The sequence below is a fragment of the Myxine glutinosa genome, chromosome 2 (genome assembly GCF_964187855.1).
Source record: "Myxine glutinosa chromosome 2, kmMyxGlut1.1, whole genome shotgun sequence".
Taxonomy (NCBI): domain Eukaryota; kingdom Metazoa; phylum Chordata; class Myxini; order Myxiniformes; family Myxinidae; genus Myxine; species Myxine glutinosa.
In genome coordinates this window covers 61,923,304-61,934,111 of record NC_136262.1, presented here as the reverse complement: position 1 = coordinate 61,934,111, position 10,808 = coordinate 61,923,304, and positions in this window count along the sequence as shown.

The following is a 10,808-nucleotide window of genomic DNA, read 5'->3' as shown; positions in this document are numbered from 1 at the left end:
TGTGGCGACGAATTTTTAATATATCTCGGCATTTTCCCGTCTGTTATTTCAGGCGGTGTATGACTGACCATGCCGCGATTTAAAATATATATATCTCGGCAATTTCCCGTGTGTGGCGACACGTGAACGAAGCTATGCTCCTCTCTCCACATTATTGTGACGACGTATAAATTAAATATTTCATCGTGACGATTGTCATCAAATGGACGAATTTTTAATATATCTCGGCATTTTCCCGTCTGTTATTTCAGGCGGTGTATAACCGACCATGCCGCGATGTAAAAAAAAAAATCTCAATGGACTTGAAGTTACAGGCCTTTGAGAATTCATTTCGTTCTATAAAGGGCAACTTTCATCGGATTTTCTTCCCGTTTTTTTTCAACCGAGTCTAAAACTATGTTAGCGACTGTGAAAAATGAAATGATATATCGAATTTGATTTGAAATAAAACTGTGTGAGAGAGGAAGACACCACGGGCCTACAAAACAGGCCTCAAAGCTATGCGAGTTAATAAAATGGTGGATATTTGTTTATATGAAGCCTCTCCCAAAATGGGTGGAGCTATGGTTCCCAGAATGGGTGGAGCTTTGAGGTTTTGTCTTCTCTGCAAGAACAAGAAGAACAAGAAGAAGAAGAACAAGAAGAACAACAACAACAGCAGAGGGCACTCTATTAGCAGCGTCTGCGACGCGGCTAAAAAAACATTTTGGGGTGGAATAACCAAAAAACAAGCGTTACGCCTAGGTCCCCCGTCGGGGAAGTGATGTGAGTTGACAAAGTGGAAGACGCAGAAAACATGCTATGATATGATATTTCGCTCAGAAGGTTCAGACATACATGGTGGCGGCCATCTTGGATTTTGACGTGGCGACCCAATTTTCAATAGCGGTCGTCCTTATGCCTAGATACACCCACACACCAGATTAGAAGTTGGTACTTCGCTTCTTTTTCGAGATATTTCGTTCACAAGGTTCAGACATATATATGGTGGCGGCCATCTTGGATTTTGACGTGTCGACCCAATTTTCAATAGCGTTCTTCCTTATGCCGAGGTACACCCACACACCAAATTAGACGTTGGTACTTCGCTTATTTTTCAAGATATCCATCTCACAAGGTTCAGACATACATGGCGGCGGCCATCTTGGATTTTGACGTGGCGACCCAATTTTCAATAGCAGTCGTCCTGATGCCTAGATACACCCACACACCATAGAAGTTGGTACTTCACTTATTTTTCAAGATATTCCACTCACAAGGTTCAGACATACATGGCGGCGGCCATCTTGGATTTTGACGTGGCGACCCAATTTTCAATAGCGGTCGTCCTGATGCCTAGATACACCTACACACCAGATTAGAAGTTGGTACTTCGCTTATTTTTCAAGATATTTCGCTCACAAGTTTCAGACATTTATATGGTGGCGGCCATCTTGGATTTTGACGTGGCGACCCAATTTTCAATAGCGTTCTTCCTTATGCCGAGATACACCTACACGCCAAATTAGAAGTTGGTACTTCGCTTATTTTTCAAGATATTCATCTCACAAAGTTCAGACATACATGGCATCAGACATACATGGCGGCGGCCATCTTGGATTTTGACGTGGGTTGCACCCACACACCAAATTCGAATGCGGTCCTTCGCTAATGCACGCACGCATACACGCACGCACGCACGGACACACGGACGGAGGGGAAAGCCATAGTCCCCCTTTCGCTACGCTGTGCGACGGGGGACAACAAGCAGACTAGAGAGTTCATAGAACACTTTACCCTACACAGTCTTGAGATAAAGGACATGAGAAGGGTCTTTTAAATTCGTGCTTTGTGTTTCTGAGCACGATCGATATTTCCTACGAACCGCCATTTTGTCTAAATCCCGACATTCCCTAACGCCGAGAGCACGAGCGGCACATTCGCTTCGTCGAGATGGCGGAATATTTTGTCCGAGTATTGCTAAACTGGAGGTGTGTGAAGTGCCAAAAAAGGCGATTTTTGTTCTACAATGTTCAAGTTTATAATTTAATTGAAAAAATAAATAAAGGTTTTAAAGGCCGCAGGAAAAAAAAGATTCCGGGGGTTTACAGCCGTTGATGCACCGTCTTTTACACCAACTTAACACGTTACATTAGTTCCTCATACCTGTTGTTTGTGTCCTTTATGACGTCCAGAAAAACAGTAGGTTTCTTGTTTGTCATGATTTCCAATTTTGTTTGACTGCCAGACAGAGTAAAGCAATTACCTTACTCTGTGAGCATTTATGAGATTCGGAACAATTTGCCAAATTCGGAGCCAAAGTAGGCCTAACTGATAAACTGCCTGCTCATGTTCCAATTTGTGTACCGAGTCGTGTTCTAGTGTTCAAAATATAAAATTCAATCAAAACCGGGTAGTTCCTTGATCATAGACTGATGTTTGTAGACAGACAGACAGACAGACAGAGCGAAACAATTGCTTAACGACACTTTTTGCTTCGCGTACAGGGTAACAAGGTGGGAATGACACCACCATCCTTTTTACGGATTGCCATCACAACCTCTTTTGATGGGATTCCCTCCAAACATGTTTTCTTACTTTTAAAGTTTTTTTTTTTTTGGTAAATTGGACCATGACCCTGTATTTGAGGTCCCGGTCACACCTCAGGCCAGCCGAGCGGTAGGGAGGCCATATGGATGTCGAATTGAAACTAAAGCAACAATGACAACAGAAAGTTGCTATTTGAAGCGGATTGTGTTGTTACCCACATGTGCTGTTAAAATTTGAATAGGAGGGAGGATCGACTCATGTACCACAAGAAACATATAAAAGCTGGTTTAATGAATGATAAATAAGGATGGGAATTAAAGACATGGGTGGGAAGGCATCATGGTTGTGGGGGAATGGTGGAGTGGGAAATGGTGGACATGAGCTTACTCCTAAAACAAAAACAGTCTTGCCTATTAATTAAATAACTATGCCTTATTCACAAGGACACACACACCAGGTATAAAGATACACAGGAACCACCTTTAGAGGTCATTTTCTCCCCGCAGAGCAGGGGTTTGCCTTTTTTGGGCACAGTCGTCCCTTTTTTGAAGCAATGTTTTATGGCCGGATGCCCTTCCTGCCGCCAACCCTGTTGGTCGCCTCTTGCGACACACAGGGAATTACCAGTGAACTGGTACTCAAGTTGCCGACCTCGGAAGGATGACAGGCTGAGTCAACCCTCCTGGCATTAATCGACCAGGATTCAAACCCAGGATCCCTAGCCGGCACCCTAACCGCTAAGCCAACAGCAGGCTTTAGAAAGATACACAGGGAAGAAGGAAAAGACAGAAAGTTGGATGGTGTAGCCTACTGGGCTGGGGAAACTTTCCGTCTTCCCGGGGACATCTGTCTGTCTTCGGGTACCAGTTACGGTGATGTCGATGTGCTCGTTCGTGGCTGGGGCTAGTGTGCACGGAATGAATCGGGGTCATCACTCTCGTTGCAGGATCCAGGCTTGAACTCTCATCAGAGTGCACATTTCTGAGCCACATGACAATTCCTGCAGCAAGGAGTGAATAACCTATTCCTACCAAGTTCCGGGCAACGGTTCCTCCACCACTCATTTTGAAAGCCCACGAATATCAATCATCCAGTTCATACATGAACCAAGCAGTGTGCGATCGGGTACATCATGCACCATGAAGGTCGTTGGGTCGTTATCTTCCGGGATTAATCGGAGTTCAAAATGCGCATAAATTAATCAATGCACGCGCAACTGGACATGTGACATCCTGCACAGAATGCCATCCAGAACAAGTCCTTTACAGTTTACAGCCAGATGGTATTCATGGAATACTTACCCTGCGCAGTCAACTTGGTGTGAGCCAACTCTTCTGTTTTTGAACATTTTTTATCTTTGATCCAATATGGCTGCCAGACCACGTGAGCAATGACATCATAAATTTATATTCTCTAATATAATTGTTGCATAGATCATGCTCAATACATTTCAAACTGATCAGACGAAGCGTTGTCCCTGTCGAATTATGACGTCATAATTATGGCACCAATGACATCATCGTTAACAACACCTATTCCCCATATGGAGTTCTTTACAATGACCCATGTTTCAATTTTTTCCATGCAGCGGTTTTGGAGATATAGAGGTGCAACATTTTTCGGTTTTTCCAAGATGGCGCCTGTACCACATGATCTATGACATCATGATTATCATTAAAATATTCTACAGGAGGAGGCGCTCCTATGGCGAAAATTTTGTGTCCACCAGACCAACAGTTGCTGAAAAAGAATTAATAATGATCGGATAAGTGTTGTACTTTTTGTCGAATTATGGCGTCATAACGAAGGCACCGAAGACATCATCATTAACATATATTTTTCCCTATGGGGAGTAGTTGACCATGATCCAGGTCTCAATTTTTTCCATGGAGTGGTTTCAGAGATATAGAGTTGCGAAGTTTTTCCAAGATGGCGCCTGTACCACGTGAGCTATGACGTCATAGTAATGTAGTCGTATGACGTCAACAAGAGTATTCTACAGGAGGCAGCGGTCCTATGGTGAAAATTTCATGTCAATCGGACCAACGGTTGCCGAGAAAATGAATTTTTAAAATGCAGACATGTACGGCACATGTATGGCACACGCACGTACATAACTGAATGCTTAACCCCGCTTTTCGCTTCGCGAGCGCAGGGTAATAACTCCATACCAGAGTGAACACTGGAAAGGGGGTAATTAGTGATAAAGTGATAAGATAGCACATTTAATAGTGATAAAACTCAAAGACATTAAGGGCATGATGATCAGGTGCTATCTGAACACCTACTTCAAGGCAATGCTCATTGTAGTCCTGCAGCGTTGTCTGATATTTCAGATCAATTGTTCAAATTTGCATAAAAGCACCAAAATCGGCACACATGTAGAATAATGTATTCCGAACAATTCTAGATATGGAGCCACCCGAGATTGTGCCTTGGACAGCTACGGCGGCCATTTTGGAAAATGGCCGCCATTCTACTTTAGCGAAATGGGCTATATACTCTTATTTTCTTATTGTATTGGTGGTAGATATAAGGAACGTGTAAAATTTTCAGTAAACTGACCATGAAAAAGGCGTATTCAAATATTATGAGCCAGTATTTTCGATAAAAAAGCCATTATTTGATTTGTAAATGGCTGCTTTCCTGAAACTTTTCGCTGAAAAGTACCCATTATTGGAGAACATGAGTCAAATGATATTCATCACATTCAATGGGTTTGGAGTCAACAAAAATTGCATTATAGATTACATACTTTACTCTATTTTTAAAAGGGAACTGATAATCGTGATAATGACAAACTCAGAAAATGTAGTCAAATTATTGCACACTTACTTGACTTTGAAGCGGCTACGGTCTGTGTCTACTGGCATTCTCCTTCACAAGCACACAGTCCAGTGCATTGCAGATTAGCCTTCTTGCATTTGCAGCGGTTTCTACAGCCTTTTTTGCAGCCGCACGACACCAGCTCGAAGCAGCTTTTTGAAGCCTCAGGGAGTGTGGTCCAGAGCGGTTCGTAGGACCCATCCTCTGTTTCCCGCCAGCCCCAGCTTGTTGGTGATGGAAGCACGGGTTGAGGGACCAAGACCTGCCCCCAGACATAGCCACCCTGGAAGACCGATCTCTTCACATGCTGTTCCAAAGCATCGTAGGTAGGTGGGATGCGCTGGACGGAGTTCCTCTTGGCGAAGAGTTTCTTTCTGGCCTCGTTGACGTCCGTATATGGACTGGTGCGGTCATAGAGGAGCACCACAAACCTTTCAATGCAGTGCATTGTGTCATCCTGGATGTTGACTGGCGTGGTGGTCAGGGTGAGCAGGGAATCTGTCAGTTCTGGAAACGAGTTCCATGTGGCCCAGGCAGATTTCTTCCCATGCCCCACGAATGCTGATACCGTGTCACATCCGGTCATGGCGTGGAAGACAGGGAGGGCACGTGCCTTCTGTGGGCCGAGGGAGGCAGCTATTTCATGGGCAGGGATGTAGCGGTAGTTCTTGCCCGTCCCAAAGGCAATCCAGAGTTCATCCACGCATGTTAGTGCGTGGGCTACCATCACCACCAAGACGACGACGTCGGTGTCTACGGTTCGAACTTGAATCCGACGGTGGTCATGTTCTGCAGCATGGGCCACATGCAGCATGATGCGAGTGTCCGCCTCTTCTTGACTGCATGGAGCCAGTGAGCTTTCATCTTCCTGCCTTGGAAGGCAGATCACTGCTTCACCATCAGTAACTACCAGCTCCTTTGCCTCGTCATGGAAGGACTGCACCAGCACATCGGACAGGAAGGTGAAGAGCTCCACCTTGTTTGCGTCGACACGTAGGAAACTCTGCCAGTTTCCTGGTATGGCTGCGGTGCTCACCACGCGCCGTCGCACCCCTTTTCCTCGTTTCTCCCTTGTCGCCGACTTCAAGGAGCCATCTTTGTAGCTATCCCAAATGAGGTCGAGACGTGAAGCACCACGCAGCTGCCCTTCGACGTATGGGATGAAGACTTGGTGGGCATATTCTTCAAATGTCTTGGCAGTGCCAGGCTTCAACATCTGCACGATGACGGCGCCGTCAAGGACAACAGAGGTGACAGCAGGTGCATCAGACTGAGCTTCAGCAACGCCTTCAAGGCACACCAGCAAGTCGCTTTTTCTACCCAGGTGTAGCTTGCCTGCATCAGATAACGCGGGAGGACATGCTTGATTTTCATGACGGAAGAACTCGTCCAAGTTCCCATCGTGGTTCTGGCTGCCTATGTAGAGCCTTGCAAATAAGGCCATATCATTCTTCATAGATGCTTCCTTTCCTTTGGGCGCTTTTGGTCTTCTGTCTGTTCCGAAGAGGGGGAGCTTGTTCCTCTTTATAGGTTCGTCAATAGTCTTGGTTCTGTCTATGAGGCAATCATTTGAGTATGCCTGAAACTGTTCTTGTCCAATCTGCTTGGCAGTGCGAACTGTTTCAATCACTGCAGGATCGGCAATCTCCTTGGTGTCTAGGACCAGCAAATCTGGACTATCCTCCTCGAAGGGATTCCCCAGCTCTTCAATGACAGCCACAAGTGATTGTACATCTTTGGCAAATGCTTTCTGTGCACTTGGTGTTTCTTCATGGTGACATGTCTCCTCCTTGGCGTTTGGATGCATGTTCGCCTCCTCAAACTCCATGATCACTCTGGCCACCTCGGGTCCGGCGACCATCCAGCGCCTCAGAGCACTGGGATTGTCCGTCAGGCCAACGGCACCTCCGTCAGACTTGACACGGGCATTGTTCTGTTCATGCGCTTGGTCAAGAGGAATTGCTGAGAATGCCCTCTTGGTCTTTTGCACTGTGAAGTGGCCTGCCTTGAACTCATTGTAGATCTCTGGGTGCTGTTGTGGAAGTTCTGCCATGTCACGCAGATGGACCGGTATCCACCGGGCATAGTTTATATGGTCCAGCGCGAAGAACCATGGGACTATCTCAGTTAGAGCATCCAGGTACATGCTGAAATCTGCCTCTCTCAGAGATCGCACGTAGATTAGGATGGAGAGCTCCAGATCCAGGACTGTTGCCCAGTACAAAAACTGGGGAGAGCTGTTCTCTTTCTCATGGCACCAGTCTTCGAAGTCCTCGGGAGGCTGGTCATCTTCTGCACTGGCGCTGTGCTGATCGTATGCACGTCATTGGAGTATGTACAAGGCAGCCGCTGTGACCTGGTGTGCCATTCTTGTGCGTGTGACGTGCGAGGCCCAAAGAAAGGAGTCAGCGGTTCCTGCAGTAGCAATCTGTGCCTGTGCGAGTGCATGTGTCCACCCGCTTCCCTGCAACCAGTCACCTAGTGTCTTCAGTGCTGCCATCTCGACATGCAGGCCTCCGAACATCACCACCAGTTTGTCTTCCCCATGTGTTTTCGGCCACTTCCACTGTATCTGCTTCGCAAGAGCAAACAGTGGCTGGTCGAAAGCCAGAACAGGCGTTTGGCCCGGGTTGAGATGCTCAATGGCATTTCTGACCACATCCATGGAGTGTCTGATCATTGCGACCGTGTGTGCACTCTCATGGAACAGAGGAAGCAGTGAAGTTGGCGTGATGATAGCTTGGCCTGGCTCCTGGTGGCTGGCATGGTATGCAGCCCATGATGTCTTCTGATAGACTCCGTCTGTGGTCACATCTTGAACTCCGAGCGCACTTCTCAGGTTCTCCAACCACCCATACTCTTTCTCCTTATGCTCTGCAAAGCTGTCCCGTTTCAGAGAGGTCACGGAGGTGACCGGTACTGTTGAGCCCTTGACAGTGGAAGCAACGGGTGTTACCTCAGTGTAGTACTTTGGTAGATGGTCAACAGTCCTTGATACAGCAGGCCCGCCAGTGATGAGAATCCCACGCTCCACTCCTCCATCTGCACACATTGGGTGTTGCAAGATAGAGATCCCTGTTCCATGGAACGAATCCTTTGCTGTTGTGGAACTAGGATTGTGGTCGATGTTGTCCACAGCTGTGGTCGTGAACACACTACCACGCAGGGTTGGCGGGCAGACCACTTGTTCTGTTTGGAACATCTGACACGCCCGGTTTCCCATCTCTGCAGAAACGCGCAGGACACGGTCGTATGAGATGCTGAGACCCAGGCTGAAGAGCTTGTCCACTAGTCCCCTCTTGCGAGTCTCAGCGTGCAGCATCAGGCCAATGTACATTGGCAGAGGAGTTTCTTGAGATGTGGCATGTCTGACAGCTGGATGTTCTTGTGTCTTTGTACCAACAGGAGAGGTGCTTCTTTTCTGCTTCTGCCGATGCTTGACACCATTGAATTTCAGGAGCTGTGCAATGGACAAAGCTGCCTGTGTTGAAGGAGGATCAATTTGATTCTTGATGTTGGGTCCATGCAGCACCATATTTACCAGTGCAAGTAGCACAGGTGGCACAGCCTCCTGCTGGCAGCCTTCCTTGAATGATCCAGTGAATGAGTTGGCTTCCTCAAACATGTATCGACGAACTATCTGTGCAGCTCGAGCGAGGTGAACTACTTCACTGTCACAGTCCTGCTCGCAGGCTTTGCCAAGTGCCTCGCCAATGTCCTCATCAAAAGCCAACAGGACATCTCGTCCTTTGCTCTGTGCCCGTAGGCCTGGGAGCTGGGCTAGTAGGCGTTCTTTCAGCCTTGTCGTATTCACTCTCGTGTCCAAGGGAACTCCAAGATGCTCCATTCTGGTCGCGTACAGGTTTGCTAGGTCGGCAAGTCTGAATACAGGAGATGTGTCCTCTTCCAGGTGAGTATCTTCAATGTAAAGGGCAAGTTCTGCCAGCACAATTCCAGAGACCACACTTTCATGTCCAGTTTTGTCTTCAGCATTGACAGAGGCCTTTGCGCGATTGTAGAGAGACATTAAACACTTGGAATGATACTTGGCATCAAGAGCCCGCATATCACCCATGCTGAGCCGTGCCAGCAGTTCGTGGTCTCCAATTTGTGTTGCACACTGCCGCACACGCTGATCAATCTTGAAGGTGGTGGCTTCATGTAAGTCCACACCAGACAGTCTGCAGAAGAAGCATGAGGGTTGACTAGAGGTACTTGATTCTGCACTGCGTGACCTGGTGCGCTTTCCTGGCACGGCATTGCCTTCACCAGATGAGCTGCCTCCTGCTGGCCTCTTCTGTGCTCTTTGCAACTTTGTAGTATTAAAACGAAGCATGCATCGTTTATGATAGACAGCTTTGTGGGCAACCAATGCGGCCTCGATGCCCTCTCCTTCATCAAGTCTAGCAAACTGCAGCGTTCTGGGTAGTAAGCGCAGCTCTCCAAACTGCATCAGATTCCCGGCCAGTGTCTTGTACCCACTCCCTGTGTTTGGGCGTTTTGAATTTGCTGGGCAAACAAGGGACTCTGCTGTATCCTCCTGGCATATGGCACACAGTTCCCAGTTTGTGTTGGACGGGCCAACAGACGCACGGTCCATGCAAGAATGCGCTAGCTGGATCTTCTTTGACATGGTCATGATTATCACTCAATATTCTGCAAAGACACAAAACACCTTGCTACCACACTAATACTACTACTACAACACCACTATTACCAATTACAACACCACTTCCACCACTACCACCACCACAACAAAATACTTCTGAACCTGTCACCGATGCTGTGTGCGAAAATGGATTTTCCCATAAAAATGACCATTTTTTCCCCCAATACAATGGTTGGAACTAGAGTCCCTGTATAAAGAGAGTTGCGCCATGCGCTGACCCGAGATTTCTGGTCACGTGATTTCGTGGCGCCATTTTGTGTCTAACTTCACCGTGCGTGAACGTCAGCTTGGTACGGGAATGTTGTTTATTGCCAACAAAATGACTGGTTGTTCTGCTTTTGGTTGTTCAAACCAATCTGGGAAATATAAGATGTATAGATTTCCAAGTGATAAAGTCAGAAGACAAATTTGGGAAGCGAAAGTCAGACGAAAGAGCTGGAAAGCGATCGACTCCTCGAGATTCTGCCAGGTAGGCTCACGCCGCTTGATGATCGATGTTCAAAAGCAATTCTATCTGCTCGGTTTTTTTTTGGTTGTCTGTCCGTTGAAAACCCTTTTAAAGGGAAGTGATTTGTGTTTGTTTATAATCTTCAAGGAGCTGACCAAAAATGCATTTCCGTGGGAAGAACCCTGCTCAATTTTTTTCGGGTAGTCCTAGCGGACCGCATATTGTCATTGATTGATGAAATGTCCCGGTACAGTGACATTGCCTGGTCTGCGGTTGGGTAGTCTGCGGGCAATGTCACTGTACTTTTTCAGAGGGAATTAATTTTGATTTTATAGG